The sequence below is a fragment of the Gallinula chloropus genome (genome assembly GCF_964237585.1).
Source record: "Gallinula chloropus genome assembly, chromosome: 3".
Classification (NCBI taxonomy): domain Eukaryota; kingdom Metazoa; phylum Chordata; class Aves; order Gruiformes; family Rallidae; genus Gallinula; species Gallinula chloropus.
Genome location: NC_140087.1, coordinates 32,591,015 through 32,612,316, shown reverse-complemented (window position 1 = coordinate 32,612,316; position 21,302 = coordinate 32,591,015). Strand labels below are relative to the sequence as shown.

General features: G+C 37.7%; 1 protein-coding gene across 2 annotated transcripts in view; it reads left to right on the top strand.

Annotated features, from left to right (window-relative positions):
• Nucleotides 1-21,302, top strand: part of SASH1 (SAM and SH3 domain containing 1) — a gene marked incomplete at both ends in the record, with an annotated part of 549,489 nt that overhangs the window by 219,792 nt on the left and 308,395 nt on the right. The gene's annotated exons all lie outside the window — the stretch shown is intronic.

Sequence of the window (21,302 nt, the reverse complement as noted above, 5' to 3'; positions counted from 1 at the left end):
GTAGAGAAATAAGTGATATTTTCTTTAACACAGCCAAATAGATAACCTTTGCATGTTGCCTCGCAGTTGGAGCACTCATCCATCGCTCTCAAGTTCTGGCTTCTGTTACCCCTATGGCCTCTCAGGCTCAAATGCACATTGCTACCTTGCAAGAAGAAATCCAGGTTGGGTAAAAAGAGCTGCACATAGTGCTGAATGCAGCTGTGGGAGACCAGAAAATGAGCAATCAAAAGGGAGAGTAATGGAAAAGATAAGTCATTTGCAGACTACATGATGGGAAATGACAGTTTGAACACCATGCAGACTGAAAAGGGTGTTTTATCTACAACTGATTTCTGACTTTTTGCTGTAAATAACTACTGCATACTTACCAGCAGGCCTTGAGATTATGCCTGTTTAACTTATTGGTACAGATATGGCCTGCAGGGACAGCTGGAAGTTTGTGAAACATCTTCTATGGATCCAGGCCACTATCTTCCACTTAAACTGCATGTTAGGTGCCTCAGTGCTTGTGCTCTTTTAGACCTTTGTCACTTGAGTTTCAGGTTGTCTGTCTGTTTGTGACAGTACTGAATTGAAAACCTCCTTTGGCCAAGCACTGGTATCAGGAACAGTGGCTTTGAGGACAGAAACAAATATGAAGACAACATGAGGTGGATGAATGTAAATAAGCAGTAGCCACTACTGCTAGAGTTGCAAAGGTCTAACCTCATTTATAACAGGTTTCACAATTAATGCTTTCTAGTAATCCTAGGAAGTCTCAAAGTATCTGCCGCCTTTGGCATGACTCTGGACATGTTTAGAAAATTTCAGACAGGTAAGTGTTTAATGACGAAAGAGTCTGACATCCAGCTCAGAAGCAAAATATCCCCACATATTATAAAAAGGTACCAAAAGCAGACATACAAGAGGCAGAATAAAATAGATTTGTAGGCTTTCTACTTAAAAAAATATAATTTTGTAAAGAAAGGTAAATGCCAGAGAGTAAACTTACTGATTGTGTTTGTCCAATGCAGATACGTGGGTTAGGCTGAGGCTGAAATTTATGGGTTACATGTGAGGTAACAAATTGCATTTCACAGCTTCAAAGCAATTGCTTTACTTCATAACCATCCAAAATCAGATGAAATTTTCTTGTTCCATTTTTCAGTCAGAAACACTTTTTTATAGGACCCACTTTTTAGCAAGTCAGGGCACTTAGCAGGAGCTGCAGCTAACTCTTTCAATTCATTTATCAAAGCATTTGCAGAGCCCATTATAAAACAACAATAGATGTTAACAAAAGGAAGTTAATCTGTATTCTATAAATAAAAAGCTAGAGAACATCAAAGCTACTTGCAAAATCTTGTGTTTCTTTTAAGTTTCATTCAATTTCCCCTCTCTGCAACCGTGTGATGAAAGTTTAAGGAGCCCGGCTAAAATATTCAACGTTGTAGAAAAAAACTAAACCAGGCTACATAAAGAGAAGTAAGAAAAGTGCAGCCAAGTGAGAAAGATGTCAGAAAACAGCTTAGCTGTCGGTAGCTGTCATATGCCGCAAAGCCCTGCAGACAGGCTTTAGTTGCCCATCGCCCTCCTCAGCATGAGAGGTCAGTGCCCGGAGCAGCTCCGGCAGCACGGCTGGAAGGAGTCACAGGAGCACACTCTCCTTCCAGCATCCCCAGCCCCAGTGCCTGCTTGAAGCTGAGCCTGGCTTTTGAATTAGCTGATGCTGTCAGCGTGGTTCCTCCCGGTCCACTCAAACAAAACGAGCTCTTGGCCTTGCAGGGGCTGCTCTGCATTCTGTGCGGAGCTTTGTGACCCTGCTGCAGGCTGCTCTGCTGTTCTGAGTTTGTTCTGAAGGAACTGATTGATAGAAGTGACAGTCTCCCCTGTGCCGCTGGCAGTAGGAACAACAATGGTGGCTGTGGTGCTAAAGCACACACCCCAGGACAGCACTGAAATAATCTCTGCCTAAAGGTCTTAAAATCAAAATAAACAAGAAAAAAAAATAATGGTGAAGTAAGTCTCTCAAGATAAATTGAAGGGTCATTGGCAGAGTTTGAGTATGGAGTCCAAGATGATCCATTATATGTGAAGAATGCAGGGCAGAGGCAGTGGTGCCAGTAGAAGTCAGTGTGATCTATCTTACTGGAGCCTGGCTGCTGATAGCCAACATCAGGCAGTGATGGACACAGTCTGTTTCCTTCCATACATTTGAGTCCATGAAACCTGAGATAGATGTCCTTCTAGGGCTAGGTTACCTCTGTCATTATAAAGCTTTCATTATAAAGCTCTTTGTGTGTTAGTCTAGTGTTAATGCATGCCATTTTGCTGCATAGATTTTGGGAAGTCAGAACAGGTGGTTGGTTTGCCTGGTTGGAGAAGCTGCCAATGGTAAAATCCTGCACTGATGATGCCAGCCAAAAAGATTAATCTCTGCTTATATCATACGTGAATTCAGCCTATGAAATTGTTTAAAAGTAATTTAAGCTGACTTCTATGATTTATGGTTTTTCAGAGCAATTCTCACTACTGTTTAAACCAGATATAATTCAGTTATTTTACTTTGTGTTGTGAAAAAAAAAAACCACAAACCCAAACCACTAAAAAATACACCCAAAGCAAAAATACGTCATCTTAAATACATCTCTCATGGTTGTCATATATTTGTTGATCATTCTCACTAAAAATGTTGCTAAAAAGAACAATGACCACTATCAAGCTACTTAACACTTTGCATTCCTCTTATTTTTTGAATTATTACTCAGATGCATACAACCATCCTAAGTGAACATTGCAGTCAAGAGATGGATCTTCAAATAAGGAGATACCGTGTAACTCAAGCAGCATTTATGTATTTGACTCTTGGCAAAAGCATCTATTAAATGCTGGGAGTTGTAAGGAATGCAGGATCTGGTGGGGGGGAAGAAACGAAACAGGCTGTGACATACAGTAGCAGTCACGCTGTGCTGAAGTGTGCATTCTGTGCCACCTCTCAGGTGTGGCATTTGGGGGGGGGGGGTGTGGAGTTTGTGCAGTTTATGCCTTTGTTAGTGTTTTGTAATGGTAAAATCTTTCTTTCCTATGGCAAGGCAAATGAAATTCTCAGTTTGATAATGTTGTATAGATGCCTACAGACACCTCCCAGGCAAAGGGATCTGTTGAAGCCCGTTTGCTGAAGACAGGGTCTGGAGAAAAGGTGTGGAAAGGAGAGCAGGCAGCTGGCTCATCCCCTGGGTGTGCAGCAGTTGCCCTGCCTGCCCTGCTGTCCTCACCTGGCCTTGTGGGGTCCCTCTCCTGCTTTTGAGGCATGTGTGTTGAGAAATACAAAAATCAAATGAACATACTGTATTATTCTATTCTATGAGAGCTACCTGTAAATCTTTCAAGAGGATCTATATATTCCATGGAAAACTCATCTACATCTATGAATCAGAAAAGGCTGGAAAACACTGAATTAGCAAATAGCTGTTGCGATTTTCTGAAATCTTTGGGGGTTTTATTTCAACCTGGTTGTATTGTGGAGAGCAGTTTGAAAGGTTTTCTCGTACGTCCTTGCATTATCTTGTGATGAGAAATAAATCAACTGCTAATACTGCTTCTGTGGAAATACAGTATCCGTGATTACTGGTAGTTAAGGAAATAATTCATTCTGTTACAGAAACTCTTGACTCTGCTTTCACTTATTGCTGGTTGTCAAAGACAAGAGATACTGTGTACAATACCTGCATGATACAGAAATCTGGAAAACTAATGGTCATATTCAGAAGACACATTCAGGATATTCTATGTTCATATCATTAGGTAGCATATTGTAGTTTCTTGGCTCTGGGTATGAGCTGAATTTACTCACCAATATTCAGTTTTAAAAGCTTCATTGGAGTGGAAAACAGAGCTAATTTTTAAACTGCCTTCTGGTAGCACTTGCAGAGATATTTCAAAAGCGAAAATAAAGCTTTTGAAGCCTGCCTGTATTCAGTCCCTCAAGGTGAGGTTACTCAATGGCTCCTGCCAGACTTCTGCACAGCCAGATCATCTGGCTGATTAAACTTGGTCTGTAATTAGGCACAGTTACATGCCTGCTATCTGCTATGTGATGGCAGTCATCCAGTGGGGACTCTTCCTGAACATTGTTTAAAAATTCAGGTGTAAACTCAAGTGCCAGTATCTTACAGGACCTTCTATGTACTCAAAGTTCTTCAGTGCCTTTCAGTGTGCTGAAAATGCGTGTCTCTGTCATCCATACAGACCTTCATGAGAATTCCCAGGAGAACAAGTAAGGACTGTTGGAAAATGGATCCCATTAAGTTTTTACTGTGGGGTCCACGCCTTCTGCCCACCAGGAAAGCCATTTAGCTCCCCTTTGATATGACCTTACCCCAGATATTCTGACACTGTAATTCTTCAGATACTAATGTTTGTCTCCACAGTAGTTGTTCATAACTTTGCACGGGGATCTTTTCTCCCTCTTTGGCCCATCATTAAATACAGTGGAAGGTGCTGGGGCAGGAAGGTCTGTGAAAATATTAGTTGGAAATGAGAGGAGAGGGAAATGAAATTTGTTTCAGTCTATGAAATGACCTCCTTTGACTGGCTTGCAAAAGTAACTTTCATTCAAAATGTCATTTAAAAAATTACTTTTAAATGTCTATGAACAAGAATATACAAAACATTCAGTGGTCTCTGGTTTGAAATCCATTCTGCACTTCTTCAGGTGTATGGTGTTCAGGCCACCTTTAAATGGTGTGTGCTTGGGCCTAGTTTTGGTACAGAAAACTCCCTGTCTCTTGGTATAAGCATAACTGTATGATATATAGATTTATTTTGTTTCCTGTGATAACATTAATATTGAGTGAAATTAATTTTTTTTATTCTTTAAATACTTCTTAAATAGTAGATTCTATAGTAATATTCAAGTAATCAAGCATCCTAAAATAAGTAATTACTTAGGCTACGAGGCTATGTATGTATATCTTTCTTATACTGGTGTATTTATTTTTAAATCTCTATGATATTGATTCAAGTGTATTGGAAAAATATCAGATGTTTGTATGGTCAATCAGAGGTTCAATATGGCCTGGGATCCCTCACACATGAGTAAGGCAGAGACTTTTACGCTGAAGTCTCAAAGAGAAACAGCCATGAAAATGGTCTGTGAGAAAGGGGTATTTCACTCCTTGTCAATATATCCATATCCTCCATAGCAGCATGCAAGAAAAACCATGCTGGACTGCTTGCTTTCATATAATTTATGAAAAAATAGCTTAAATGTATACTTCCATTCCATAAATGGTCCTTTGCTTATGACATCTTGGTAATAAAAGAAAAAGCATGGTCACAAGTTGATTAGATAATTCTTACTATCAAAATGCTGTTTTCAATCAAAAATGACCTGGTTTTATTTTTATTGGGAAGCTAGTGTTGCCCCACATTAAACCAAAGCTTTTGTGCTGGCACTGAAAAGCTTGCTGTTCTACAAAGATGATCTTCATTGTGTTTACTCTCTACATCCCTTATTACAGACAATAATACAGATAAGATTTGGGGGTATGGGGTTTGTGTGAGCGATGTTCTTATATTTTGCCTGTCTTTCTGGTCTTTCAGACTTTCCTGAGTGTTATAAAGTTGGCTTGACAGAGTTTTTGCTCTGCTTACATTCTGGGCATAAAGAAGGATGAGAGGTTTTTTTTGCCTAAAAGATTATACCCTGAAGATTATGCAGCAGCCTTATTACATGTGGTACTGTATCAGTGTTATCTTTAGCTGAAAATGTGGTTTTTTTGAATGAAGTTATTTTAGAGAATGCAAACTTGCTATTTTCGAGTTTGATTCTTATCTCTATTCTAATTTATTACTACTTCTTGTTTTCTAGTAATGGTATTTTTATATTAAAAAAAAATGGAGGTCCTTCCTGAGTCTTTCTTATCCTGCTAAATAACATGAGGAATAAAAAGAAGGAACTTACACTGGCTTTTGAAAGAGGGAGAAAGAAATTGTAGGAGTTAGGTACTATTTGCCAGAGCAAATCAGGTGTCACCTGATACCTTCCGTGTGTCTTTTCTCTGATAATTTTTCAGAAGAGAATTTTTGTGCTTGTCGAGCATTACTTTTTGTGTGGTTTTTTTGTTAATGATCAGGGCATGGAGTTACTATCTCAAAATATTGGCTTTTACTACAAATAATTTAATGTTTTGTATTTTCCTGCAGCATTCTGAAGGAAAAGTACTGAAGCGTCTGGTTTTTCTGTAGATCTGTTTCTCCTTTATGTGTGAAGGTGGAAATAACACTCTTGTTGAAGATGTTAGCTTTGCTTTTTTCAAGCTGTAGTTTTTTGATAATCAGTCATTGCAAGACTTCCTTCCAGACACACCAAATGTTTTGTATGTCACAGCCGTGGTATGCAAATTATGTTCTTCTACCTGTTGCCAAACAAAGAGTTCACTGTATTTTTTCCATGCCATCTTCTGTGTGTGTAACCTATAGTAGTGCTAAGCAGGGAAGAGCTGCATCACTGTTTTACACTGAGGTTACAGTATTTAATATTCCCAGCACAGGTATCTATGTGTGAACTGGTGGCGTAGATCCCCACTACGTAGTTAGAGAAGAGAAAAAGGCCTTTCTAGGATGTGGTCAAGATCATCCTGGACTTAATGCCAAAAATATAACAGAAATGTCTGTTTCTCTCCACTAACAATAAAAGTAATTTAGAAGTTGTCGTTGTCTATACAAGTGACATTTCTACCAACTGTTTACTTGCCTTTCTGTGCACTTGAACGTGCATAGAAAGACAGAATTTGCTTACTGGGAGTCAGTAATGCCTCCAGGTATTCAAGTTAATTGTCAGCTTTTTAAGTTCTTCGGGAAAAAAAATGTGGGGTTTGAGAAAACAAGGACTTGCTTTTAGATGGGTGATAATTTTAAAATAAGAGCTCTGCCTTACGGCTTAATACCTAGGGATGTCAGAAACACTAGAGAGATGGAGAGATGGATTTGTGGGCAAAGGGCAGGTGAAGATGGCCAGAGGTGCGTGGTTAAAGCAATTTATCAAGCGGTTTTACTGCACAAAAAATGTGATTTATTCTGTAGGTAGTTACCACGTAACATTTTTTGCTGTGGTTGATCATAAACTGTGCCTCTATCATGCCATTGCAGGGGGCACAAAGTAGACAGTGACTTTTGTCCTATTCCTGCACAGGGGACTAGCAGAGGCTCATAATTTTCCACACTGCTTCTCAGGAGGCCTAGTGAAGGATCTAATTCGTGTCACACTTTACCTAAGATTTTGTAGAATACCTTTGTGCGCAGGTTCAAAGAATTGCAACAGATTTGGAGAAAGCTTGTCTGTTATTCCCAAACAGCTTGATGGCCTGACAGAAGAATGCAACCTTTCTGCTAATGTTAATGGTTTACAAGCTTCTCGGAATTACAGAAGACAAGCTTCTGTGTTTGTTTAAAATGACAAACTATCAAATGAAAGAAACTGCTGGTTTGTTTTAAAAGCCTGTTGAAATTGAAGTGTGTGCAGATAAAAAGACAGAAAAAAACTTCTTCAATAAAGAATCCTGATCTGTATGTATCAGACAAACAGGCATGACACCTCCACGGGTAAATGTTTTAAATCATTCAAAGGGTAAATGGAGCACAAATGATGTTTGATCTATAGTTTTCTCCCTTACAAAGTTATCCATATAATATATAAATATGAAAGAAGACTAGAATTCAGGCTGTTCATCTCAATATTTTTACATGAGGAAATTGTTTTCAGCAATGTGTAATTAGCCACAATATCATAACTTTAAAAGAGAACTGTTTTGTCTGATAGGCTCATGTATTTTCTGGTGTTTGAGATCTGGCTTATCTCTCACACAAAACATTGAATTTAACCCATGGTACCATTCCAGACACTACTGAATTCCCAAAGAATTTATCTAGGAAACTTTTAACAGGGATATGACGGAAGTTAAAGCATTTCTTCAAGTTATTAATGTTGTGCAATTTTTAGAGTAAAAACTATTGTACGTTTTAGTTATGCCGTAGAAAAAGTAACAAAGAAAAGGTTTCACCAAATTAATGCCAGCGCACAAGAGGGAGCTATTAATGTTTGCATGCAGTGTTGTATTATAAATTACATGAGAGCTACCAGAACCAATACTTATTAGTGGTGCTTGTAACTTCCTAGGGCATCATTTGAAGGTTCTATGATGGTTCTCAATTTGAACATCACAATGTAGATATAGAAGTTATATATTCAGCATTACAGTGTCAGTGAAATGTATGAGGTAGGAACAGCCTGATAGTAGTGTAACAGCTCTGAGGAAATATGTAACACCACTCATAAGGTAGTTGTTTTCCTCCTCCAAATGCAAAGACCAAAGGAGAATAGAAAAATACTTCAATTTGCTCTTGGCATAATCTGATATGCGATTCGTGCATGACTGGGATAATTTTGCTATTTAGGTGAATTTCTGACTTTATGAAGATGAAAATCCAAATGAGGCAGAAAATGGACAGTCCACGCTAAACAGAGGTTGTTCTCTTTACTCACAGCTAACTGATCGGAACAAGTGGAAATTAAAAGCAAGCCTTGAATTTAATGACCCACTCACGGCATGCCTCTGTTCAAGCAACACAAGGTTGAGAGAAAAATTTGGTTCAGGAAATAATATGCAAGTGTGCTGCTATCAGACCAAGAAAGATCAATTTACAAACTGTATGAATGTCATTAGGAATTTCTCTCAGACTTACAACTACAATTTAGATAAGTATTATATAATGTAAATAATATAATGTGTATTTTATATCTAACTTTTTCTTTTAAAGCACATTCATTTTCAAATGTCATATTAATCTGCAATCATTCTTTTAATCCCTCAATAGCTCTTGAAAAGAGGTTATTAATATTACATTCCTGGCTCCTTTAAGGTTTACAAGGACAGGTTGTAATCTCTCCAATTGCATTGCATGGGCATTATAAGCCATGTGAGGAAGCACATCTTTTTTATACAAATGTTGCAGAAGAAAAACTGAAATCATAGTTAAATACTTCTAGTATCTCTAGTGTGCAAATCTGTTTTAGAACTCACTTCTGATCTACTATTTTTTAATGTATACATTTTATGTTTATCTAAGTGCATCTCCACGGGTGGCTTTAAAATGGACAACTATTTGGGCTTTTTGCTCACTTTCTAATAGACTTCTTTTGTCTCAATTGTGTTTATATCATAATTTCCCTTAAGTAATTATATAACTGAGCAGACTAACCTTCATTTAGTCTCTGTTGATCTTTCTCAAGCTAGAAGCAGTCATAGATGGATAATGAAACTTCTGATAGCAGAAGTCTCAGTTGAAGTCCTAACAAAGGATTCTAAAATCTGCCCTGAAACTTGGGCTTTAATATTTTTTTTTTCTTCTGGGTCTTATTTCCTAGTAGCAAAGCTAGGAAAATGACACTTCTGCACTTCTTGCCTCTTTAAATTATTACTTTCTGGACTGTAGAGTTAGAAATTAAGTTGAAGACTATAAGATTTAGGTTTTAGGGGTTTTGTTGTGTTTCAAATTTGGTTTGTAGCTAATGCTGAAATAATGTACCCATGTTTAAAATGAGAGAGCATTCATTAGAAAAAAAATGTAAACTGATTTTTGCTATAACTTCAGGTATGCAGTTGCAAATGTTACATAAATAATTTCCCCAATGGTTTGGTTTTTTTTTTTTGGGGGGGGGGGGGAGGGATATATTAGCCCAAAGTCATTATTAAGTTCCAGCACTTTTCTGTGCTTAAAATGAGTATTGCAATTTCAAAAGACCATGCTAGTCATCTCTAGCATTGCATATTAAAATAATAACTATAATGGTGATTATAATGATGATAAGAATAATATATACAAAATAAATGATGCACAATGCAGTTGCTCATCACTCACTGACTGATGCCCAACTATTCTGTGAGGAGACGTCCCTCCCCTGACCCCAGCCAATTCCCCCTAGTTATATATGCAGCATGATGTCGTATGGTATGGGATATCCCTTTGGCCAGTTTGGGTCAGCGATCCTGGCTGTGTGTCCCCCCAGCTTCTTGGGCATCTCCAGCCTACTCACTGGCAGGGCACGAGAAGCTGAAAAGTCCTTAACTTAGTGTAAGCACTACCTCCCAACAACTAAAACATTAGTGTGCTATGTATTATTGTCATCCTAAATCCAAACTGCTAGGAAGAAAATTAACTCTATCCCAGCTGAAAGCAGGACACGTGTTCATGGGGAGCTTAAATCCACGAAGGAAGTTATGATACTAGTGCTGTTTCATAACAGTTTTTTCCTACAGCTTCTGTTCTCATGGGACCTTGGTTTTCCTGCTCTACTCCATACCATGTTGGAAAATGGAGTACAACTGCTTGGGACAAACATGCCTGACTAAGCCTTTTCCATGTATGCTAGAGCAGGGAGCATGTATATATAGTATGGCTTTACTTGGTAGAGGGAGAAAGGTTCATTTATAATGTGCGTAATCCATAAACTAATAGTTTTCATGGCCCAGACGACTGAGAGGGGTATTTTTGTTAATATGCATTTCTAATACTCTCTTAGAAACCATACTTCAGCCAACTGTCAAACCTGCTCTAGCTTTTCTAAGGTGGTAAATGGAGAGGAGATGCTCCGTGATTTTAAAAAAGGCCTCGTGGAGTCTAGTTGATGAAAATCAGTACAGTACTTCAGACGCATCACCTGAGAGGTCTCATCTCTTTGAGCTTTTTCTCTGACGTGCTGGCATGAGGCCCTGGAAAAGGTTTGATGGTTCTGCTTTGCTTTCTATTGTATTCAGTATAACTTTTCATGGAAATAGGACCAAATCCCTGTGAGTTTTCAGGGATGTACCATTTTGATGTCGACATGTAGAAATTTTCTCTGACCTAAATTTTCAGAAGTGACTAATGCTTTGGGGAATTGCATATTCTAATGCTGCAGCTGAGGTTATGTAAGGAGACCTTTTATGGAAAATGAGTGCTGACAATTGGGGAATTGACAGACCTTAAGTGATCTAAACCGGTTACATGAATATTCATGCCTTAAAAATGTATATAATACAGTTCCTTCACTCTAATTATATAACATAAATAATTTTTTTTCAGTACTGCAAAATCTACTCAATTATTAACTGGTGAACAAAGATGTGCTAACATGAATCAAAGAAGGATTTTTTTTTTTTGTTCTGATTGAATTACTCAGATCTTTCCATCTTTCTGAATCATTTTATGAAACCTACATTAAATTTTATGGAAAACAAACATTAGGATATGGATAAAAATGTGATTCCACTGAGGTCAGGAAAATAAAAAGGGTCCCTGTGGTCTCTGTCACTTTTCCTATTTTTTATAGATATGCAGTAATTTGTTACTGAGGTTTGCAGTGCTAAATGAACAGCCTAAAGGAGCTGCTGCTAGAAAAAAATCTTTTTTGTTTTTGATTTTTGTGTGGGGTTGGTTGGTTGGTTTGTTTTATCAACTATGGTTCTCCAAATTTTGGAGTGGTGGATTTATTTTTTTTTTGCTTTTTTCTGATTAATGTATATTGTTTCAATTAAATTTTATTTTACCTTGGGAAGAAAATATGAGTAAAGAGATACTTCATTTGGAAGAGGGGTAGAGAGAGATGGATGTAAGGTGTCTGTGTAGTCTGATGAAATAAGATTTGAAGGCTTGCCCGCACACTTGACTGAGTGGCTTTGGGTGGTGGTCCAGCAGATGCAAAGCAGCTTTCTAATTGTGCTGCTTATAGACATTTTTTCATGCTGATGTTTAGAACATTAAAGAAGTGTTGTGCTGAGAAAAACCATGTTCTTTTACACAGATAAAGCAGTAAGAAATCACGTCTTTAAATGTGGTTCGACTTCTTCATAACATTCCTGCATTAATTTACATATAAATCTGTGCTTAAGAAAATATATATCAGTTTTGAAATGCAAATATCTATTTGTCCTCTACATAGACGATCCATGTGTACCTTCAAAGCAGGTGGCAATCTTCATCAATGTAATGTAAGAAAATGTAGATCACTTACAAAAAACACATTTAGCCAAAGCAACGAATTATTTCTAAATTACTTGTGTGTTCTTACGTTTCTGAGAATGGGCTGGAGTTTAGAGAAAAGATGGAAATATAAACCATCAGAATTAAGATGGGTTGATTTAGAGAGCTGGAAATGTGTCTTTAGTCTCCAAAACCTTTAGCTTTAAATGAGTTTCATATTTGGTAGTTTTAGAAGTGCTGCTATACTATATCTGAATTTAATTTGTTGTATGTGAGAACTGACAATCTTTCTAAGACCATTGTAGAAGAAACTGTTTCACTGCTGAATTATAGGCAACTTCTAAAACCAGGATGTTGACTACCTTGGATGAAATTAAAATCAACTGTACATAACTGGAGCTTGCATCCAGGATTGTGCATTTTAAGGGTCATCTTTTAATACTTAGCATTTCCAGGTCCCTTCTTAAAAACTAACTTAAGCAATTTGGACAAGATTTTAAATTTGTGGGGTGGCTAAATATACAGTGAAGGCCTGGCAGGATTTTGGAGTCATATTGAATCTGAATATTACTGATTTGTGGGGTAACTCCAGAGACTCAATGTGGAGGTTGGACTCTACATAAAGATACTGTTACCTGAAAGTTCACTAGACTGTGATTTAAGCACTCTGAAAGTGATGGGAACATGCAGCTCTTAAGGCACTTCTATAACTTAGAAAGATCTTCTTGTTACATATGGCGACAATTCTTTTGCACCCCTGTGTAATATGTGATGGTAGAGAGGAAAATGGGTAAAAAGAGAGGAACTCTCCCTGCCAGGGAAAAGAGAAGGGCTGCCCTGGTAGATGGTATTATTGCAAATTTAATTCAGTTAAAAAGCTTTTAAATCTGAAAGGCAAGTGCAGAATTCAGCTTCAAAATAGGTAGCCACAAAAGCAGCTGTTAGCATTTAGCCCATAAGGTAATTTCTTGCTGTTTGCTGCTGCATTCAATACAATGGTTAGGCTGAAGCACCTCTGCTATGAAGACAGGCTGAGAGAGTTGGGATTGTTCAGCCTGGAGAAGTCTCTGGGGAGATCTTATAGCAGCCTCCAAGTAACTGAAGGGGCCTACAAGAAAGTTGGGGAAGGACTTTTTAGAAGGGCATTGAGTGATAGGAAAAGAAGGAGTGGTTTTTAGTTAGAAGGGGATAGATTTAGATTGGATATTAAAAAACCCTTCACTGCGAGGGTGGTGAGGCACTGGAACATGCTGCCCAGGCTGGTGGAGGATGCCCCCTTCCTGGAGGTGTTGAAGGCTGAGTAGGATGGGTTCTTGAGCAGCCTGGTCTAGTAAGAGGTGTCCCTGCTGATGGCAGGGGGGTTGGAATTTGATGATCTTTAAGGTCACTTCCAACCCAAGCCATTCTATGATTCTATATATCCTTGCTGCACAATGTTCTCTCATCACTTTTTTTCTAAGTACATTTCTGCACATAGAAACAATGCTTACAGTTTTCTTCCTCTTGAATGTTTTTCTCCTTCCCTGTGCAGAACTCCACAGTGATGGTTTTAAAGACAAGATTCCTCTCTAAACATGCTGGAGGAGGGGGGAGAGTGTTGCTGTTAATTTATTCAACACATCAGTCTAGCTGAGCTCATAGACTTTAGTAGTCTTCTGCATTATTAGTTATTTATTGTTTCTTACCTTAGCATGAGAAAGTTTCTTGTTTGTCCTGTGGATGCTTTTGAGTAGCTAATTTGGCAGCTAATTTGGGGGATTAAAGTCAGCAATATCAGTGGGAATTGTATATGTTCTTTTAGCTCCTCCATTGTGTAAAAACAGCTCTTCATGCTTTGAAAGCCTCTCTTTTGGCTGCGGAGTATTAAGTAAGAGCTATAAGCAAGTTTGAAATGGGAAAGATGTAGTAGAATGGAAACTAGCATTTCTACTAGTAGGATACACTGACAGCTTGACTGAATCTTTGCCCAGACCTATGAGGGTCACAAGATTTAATTCAGGTCACTGTGTTCACAGGAACTGTACACAGATGCTCGTGGAAATGTTCTAAAGTAATGTTCACATGTTCACTAAGTTATCTTCAATAATAAGATATGGGCAATTTGTTGCAAGTATTGCAGTAAAGCACCTATGAAAGCCCTGGCTAAAAACACTTTCCAGTATAATCCTTGTTTTGAAGTAGTGTTGAAATGTTCACAAATTCTGTGAAGCCCTATTATGTCCACAGAACCAACAGAAAAATATAAAATACAAGGGCAGGTAGACAGTGACATCAAAAATCCATTTGTATAGAGAAATACACAAATACATTTGAGTTGATAATTAAATTCTTCTTTCCTTGTGCCATGCAATTATTTAGATCTCTGCCTTATGACTTCTATGTAAAGTGCTAGTACAATTATATTATTCCTAACTAGAGAAACACCATCAGATGATTTTCATTATATGAGATAGTGAGAAAAGGTTGCCTGCAGTTTCAACAATGAAATGATACACGATACAAGGGTTTGCTTGTAAAATAACTGTAAATACTTTGCACACACTTAAGTGGAAATTTTTTTAGAATCTTATTTCACACACTTCCTTCCTCATTCATTAATAAATGCCTATGTTTTATATACCTGTATTAAGTACTACCTGTATGCAGCTATGGATAATTTTAAATTTCTTTTTGAAAAATGTATGGTTATATTTGAGTTCATAGTTTCCCCCATACAATGTGAGCTATGGGAAAGGCAGTCTAAGCTGCAGCAGCCTCCTTTATTAGAGCACAGCCACTGATCCTGTGAAAGGGCTGAGCTGTGCTGCATTGTGTATGTGTATTATTTCTCAAAGAGAATCGCCATTCAGAATAATTAATCATAATTAGCAGCAAAGCAGGAACAAGGTCAAAACACTAACTGATTTTTTTCATTCACATCAATCCCACCTATTTATGGTGCAGTCAGGAAAAAAGTGGGTTATTTGAACGTGTGCTTTTGTAGTTTGGATCCAGTGGCAAAAGACATTAAAATGCAACTGTTGCAGCTGAAATTTATGCAGGATTTTTTCACCTGAAAATCCCCATTTAAGCACTCAAGTTTGGCAGTGTTTATTTTGTCATCCTCTAGGAATTCTAACTAGGATGTATTCATCATATTTAGGGCTGTAAATTGTTGGGGTCTTTTTTAGTTCCTTATCAGTATATTCCTGTCAGTGCTGTTGACATTTATCAGTACCACAGAGTGAAATACAAAAATGGAAATAGGATTTGAGGCCACCATGTGTTTTCTAAAAGCACTGAAAGAGATTTCCTTAGCAATAAACAAGAAAATAAAGGGTAGACCACAACAGGATTTGATGCATGTTCTCCAAACGTGCGCTGATGCTATAAAGCTGTACAAATGGAAATAATAAAGCGAATGATTTTTACCCCTAGGCTCAACTCCAATAACTGATAAAAAGTAAAAGGAGGGAAAAATCTGGTGAGCTGTGCATTGAGGACTGAGAAACTGGAAAAAAGGTTATGATTGATTTGACCCTGGATACATTAGGAAATTAAGCTGGATGGAAGAATCATTACTACACGAAGCTGTAGGCTGGTTATCCTTGTAGATAAGAACCGACAGGTTGAAGGCATATTTGAAAGTAAAAGCTAGATGTTTTCTACTCTAATTGGTCCAAATGCTCTGAAGATGTTAGATCAACTTAGTACCTGTTTAGTTGCCATGCTTCTATTGGAAAGACAAAAGGGTTGACAAATATAAATAAACAAAAAAAGATATTTCTATCCTTGAAAACTTAATGGTAAACAATGAGAAATCACTCTTGACATAAGAGAATTGTTCCTGACCTTATAAACAGTGTGTTAGGCACCATTTACATGCTCTACATCAGATGTTGTAACTACATGATTTGATAACTTGGAACTGTAGGTTTTTAAATGCAATCGTATCCATGTGCTGCCTGCTAAAGCTCAGGAGGAAGTACCGCTGGGACACCTCACGAACTATTGAATCAAACCAGAGAACACAATGAACTGCTCCTTTTAAGTAACTGCAAATCATATGAAGAAAAGGAAATACTGTTGAAAGGCCTCAATTTGCAACAGGCATGCTAGAAATTGTATCCAAACAGCATTTTGTACAATTGATAGGAAGGTTAAACTCTGTAATTTTTTAACCTAGTCAAGTTCCATAAAATACCCTTTAGAAGTGACAGTGTTTCAGAAAGGAGGGGGAAAATATAGATAGCAAAAGAAAAACATAAAACAGCTAAAAAAAAAAATCTGAAAGAAGGCCTTGAGTAACATATACTTGGGAATAGCAGCATTTCAATGCCAATGAACCCAAACTACTTAAGCTTGAATTTCGAGCTTGTGCAAAAGATCTAATTACAGCGGGCCTAAATAGTGCGTTTCAGTGCACATGGATGCCACATTACAGATTTGGCAATGAGATTTTTCATAGAAAATATTGATTGTAAGGGCTGGTAGGGGTGTCAAGTAGGTCCCTATTTGTCCCCTTAATTCCTAATATCTCTTTCAGCCAGGTGATTTTAATGGTATTTTTTTCCTTTGTTTTCCCATCATAGATCTGAGATTTCTGCAATACATCCCAATTCTGTTCCCATTGCATCAATATCAGAGTGAAATAATATAGCACATATTTGTGTGTGGTTTATATAGATTGTAAATATGTATCATGAAATACTTAATAAATAAGTAGCAAATTAGGAAACTTTATCCAGTTTCTTTATAAGAATACAAAGAGCTCTTGGCTCTATTCAGGTCAAACCAAGCTATCAGAAAACTGGGTAGGGCTGGACACTACTCAAAACCTTTGAGTGTTTACTGTCCTTGTACATTTGACTGAGTTACTAGAAAACTTGGGAACCACTGAGGACAAGAGGAAAATGTGGGAATGACCATGGGAATAACTAATTATTCTTACTGGAGAAAAGACATGAACTGGAATGCCATTGTTCGAAGTGCTTGTGACCTCCCTATAAATTCAGTGAATTTTTTTCATTACAGTAGAAGAGTAGTTGTTTATTATTGTTTCCCTCTATCCCAAAGTGCTGCATCATTCTAGCACGCTCTGCTGAAAGGATATTTCCCCAGCATCCTAAATGCTGTGTTTTAATGAGCAGATATGCAAAGTGTGCTATTATTTTTTCCTGATAATTCCTTGCATGTTAATGTTTCAGAGATGTTTTCTAGAAGATGATTAAAACAGATTATTCAAAAGCAACAAATCCAAGACACTAGGGCAAGACAGACTAACAAATTTTAAATGAAAAGCATGAAGCCAGCTTTACAGTTGCCTTATTTTCCCTGAGCAGCCAATATGCCCTTGACTAGATAGGGTCTAACCATCTAGTACAAATTCTTATACTTGCCGCTCCAGTGGGTTTTGTTGAAGATACTGGTTTCTACTATGTGAGTCAGCAGTGTTTATCAATTTTAATATCATGCCTCAGGAATACTGCCACTTACACTTTAATATGACTTGGCTTGTCAATCCAGATCTTCATTTTTTTCAATTTTAGACTATCATAATATTATAATTTATAGGGTTCCATGGTAATTCATAAAGCTATGCCTGTTCCTTAGATAAACAGTTTAGGAAGATAGGCTTTCTGTTCTTGCATTGAGCTTTTTTATTTGGCAGGGTTTATTTACTGTATTTAAAGGTGTAACATTGAGAAAATTCTAAATGCAAGTTTAGAAGATCTTATTTCAATCACAGTGGGCATCTCAATTGGAAAATGCTCCTGTAGAGTCCATTGTATAAAGATTTAATTCTTGTTGCTTTTATGCCCTACAAAATTCTTTGTATAATAACGTTTTGAAATCACACCTTTTCTAAGCCTATTTGTGTGGGAAATACTCGTGTTCTGATGTAAACTAATACCTTAATTCATTGTGCCAGCACCTCCTAATATCAATCAGAAGTCCTTGGTTTCCCAGTATGTCCACAGACACAAAATCTTGCCTCATTCACACAGCCCTTGATGTAGAATTTTGCAGGCAATGCACCATGATAATTTGGGGGATTTGAAGTGCTGTTCTCAGCTTTGTATGGCCTTTAGCAACTTACTTGCCTTCTCTTTGCTTTGAAGTTCCTTGAGTGAGGACAATAAACCTTCTTCCTGCTCACGCCTCTCCATGTAGACAGCTTAAATTAGTCATCAAGTGACTGGCATGTTAAAAACCTGAAGTTACTTCCTGATGGAAATGACTTTGTAAGTAGTGTGGCCTTATGTGCTAACAGCATCTTCCTGTGCAGGAAGGAATCTGTGTTTCTTTGCCTTGGCTTTTCAACAGTAGAGATAGGTTGTTCTATCTCTGTCTTGAAAACCACTTCAAACTTTAGTGGCAAAGCCCTTTTTCATTATTTATATAAAATAATAATATATTTGATTAAAATTTTAAAAAATCACTAATTTTGTATAATCGTTCATCCAAAAGTTGTACAAAAATTTTTTTTAAGTTATAAGACATGCCTGAGAGGTATTATGTAAAGACAAATTCTTTACATGCATCAACTCTTAGTAATACAATTTTTTTTTAAACATTTGCTTTGTACTATGATGCAGAGCTGTGAGTATTTTAGGAGGAATAATGTTGCTTGTTCACTGTGGTTACCCAAGTACAATTTTTTGGTTGGCAACGGGACTTGTTCTGATCTCTGGAGATTCTTCAAAGTGAAATATGGTGGCAACACCACACAGTTCCTCTTGTGTTTCCTTAAGCAAACGTTGTTGTCATTACCAGAGCAAACTCGACTACTTCCCTTATCGAGCATTTTGGCTCACAGATACAACAATGCAAACCCAAATCATGCTGTATGAACACTAAATCCCACAAGCATGCTGGTAATTGAGTATACTGCTGAAAAGTAGCTTCCAAAATGTCTGTACCTTGATTATGAGGAGTGGTGAGGTTATGGTATGGGTTTAGGGTTTTCTTGTTGTTGCTCATTTACCCACCAACTTATTGGCCCCCTTTTTGTCTCCCTATTTTCTTGTCTGTAGCCCTAAGTATAACCACATCTGCAAATTACTTGGTACACTTTTTTCTTATCCATCTTCCCACCAATGTATTTTTTACCATTTCCAAACTGGTCCTCCAGGCTTATAGAATGATATCTGGTGGGTAAAAGTATGTTCATCTGTAAATGAATAGTTCAGGGAGGCAGTTTGCTGTTAAGTATTAACCAGAAAAGGTGGGCTCATAACATCTGCTTTTGGAAAATAGTATTTCAAAAACATGTTGCTACTGTACTGACTGATAGAGAATTCATACACTTCAGTTGTTGGGTTTTACAGTCTACATGCATATGCTGGCATAATAAGGGAAAACAGAAGGAGCTCCACAGATCTAATTTATAGTACATGCTACAGTTGTAAAATTGTATTCTTGTTTTATGTGTTTAGTTTTCTCTAAACTGAAGTTGATGGGGGGGAAATATAATGAATCCCTATATATAGCTTTCTTTTATGTCAAATTTATGGCTTAAACAGTCTTCAGTAAGAAGCTATTTATCTCAGCTCTGTGCGTTTTGACATAGGGGACTCATGTGGCTTCATTTATTTAATCTAGAATTCTTTTGAAAGAAACACCAATTGCAATTGTGAATATTCAGAAATTTAGTGTGAGTCTCTATAAGAGTAGGACAATTTCTTTACTGTATAGTCTTTTGTTCTTCCAATATTTTTGCTCTTTCATGAATAAAGTAAGCATTTTGGTATAATTTGTAGGAATTCAGTATAATTCTAAAAAAAATAAATTAAAAAATCAAAGTGAAAATGAAATAATGTTTTCTGGGGCTACAAAGATGATTAGAGGGCTGGAGCACCTCCCCTACAAAGAGAGGCTGGGGAGCTGAGCTTGTTCAGCCTGGAGAAGAGAAGGCTGTGGGGGGACCTCATTGCAGCCTTCCAGTACCTGAAGGGAACATACAAACAGGAGGGGAATCAACTTTTTAAAAGGGTAGACAATGGCAGGACAAGGGGGAATGGATTAAAACTAAAGGAGGGAAGGTTTAGATTAGATATTAGGGGGAAGTTTTTTACAGAGAGAGTGGTGAGGGGCTGGAACAGGCTGCCCAGAGAGGTTGTGGATGCCCTGTCCCTGGAAGTGTTCAAGGCCAGGTTGGATGGGGCCCTGGGCAACCTTGTGTAGATCCAGGCCTGGAGGTTGGTGGCCCTGCCTATGGCAAGGGGGTTGGAGCTCTATGATCATTGGGGTCCCTTCCAACCCATGCCATTTTATGATTCTATGTGTTTATATATACACGTGTGTGCATACACTGATTTGTTAAGTACTGAGCTTCAATATAAATATGCTCTTACATTTACAGAGGATAACTTCCTTGGAGTTTCCTGGCAATAAAACCTTACAGGTTTTCTTCTGGCCTCTGCCATTCCACAAGCTGCATTTTGGGCTTACCTGACAGAGTTTGGAGTATATTAATGCTGTACAGAAATTAGACAAGAGAAGGGAGCTGCAATATTTCTAAGGTTTTCTGTAATTTGTAAGTTCTTATAGGGTCTTTCCACTTACATGCCAATTTATTGTTCTGAGAGTAGAGCTGAGTCAATTAGTCTATAGTTTGAAATTGGTCAGGTGACAGAGGTGACAGCGTGGGCTGTGGAAAAATCTTTGGTTTCCCACAACATTCAGCAACTTGATGGTCTTAAGTTTTCTTGGTGTCAAAGTCAGATTTTCCTTTTTTTGTGATCTTCATTCTGGTCACATTGCAAGAAAACATTTAAGTGATCTTTGTGATATTTACAGTGAAGCTCTCCTTAATACACATTAAGCACTGGTTCCATAAATTGGTCTGTTCCCTCTGGGCAGAGCTGTTAGATCTGGGCCCATGCAGAGCTGAACAGGCATTTGTACTAATAGAGCTCTGTGTGGTCACTGCTACCGTGGCTATCTGGCGTTTCACAGATAACATCACAGTCTGATGTGATGCATATAAATAGCTCCCTGCACTGAAAACAATATTCTAGTGAGCCAGTCTTCCAGCTCTTTCCTGATCCTAACTACTGTGCCCTGTGGTTTCTCTCCTAGAGGTTGAACTTTCTTCATTATGTAACTGTTTACATTCTTGAATTTTCTCTCCTTATTTAAAAGCAAGGAAGATGTACTTCATGCAAAGAGCATTTGCATTCCATCCTTCCGAAAGCTCTGTGTTTTGTTCCTCCCTCCAAACCCAATATATCTTGGAAATATATTTCTGAGAGATTCAGACATCTCATCCACCTCCTTGTCTGTTTCTGCAAGATCTTGCATCACTTATAGGCACC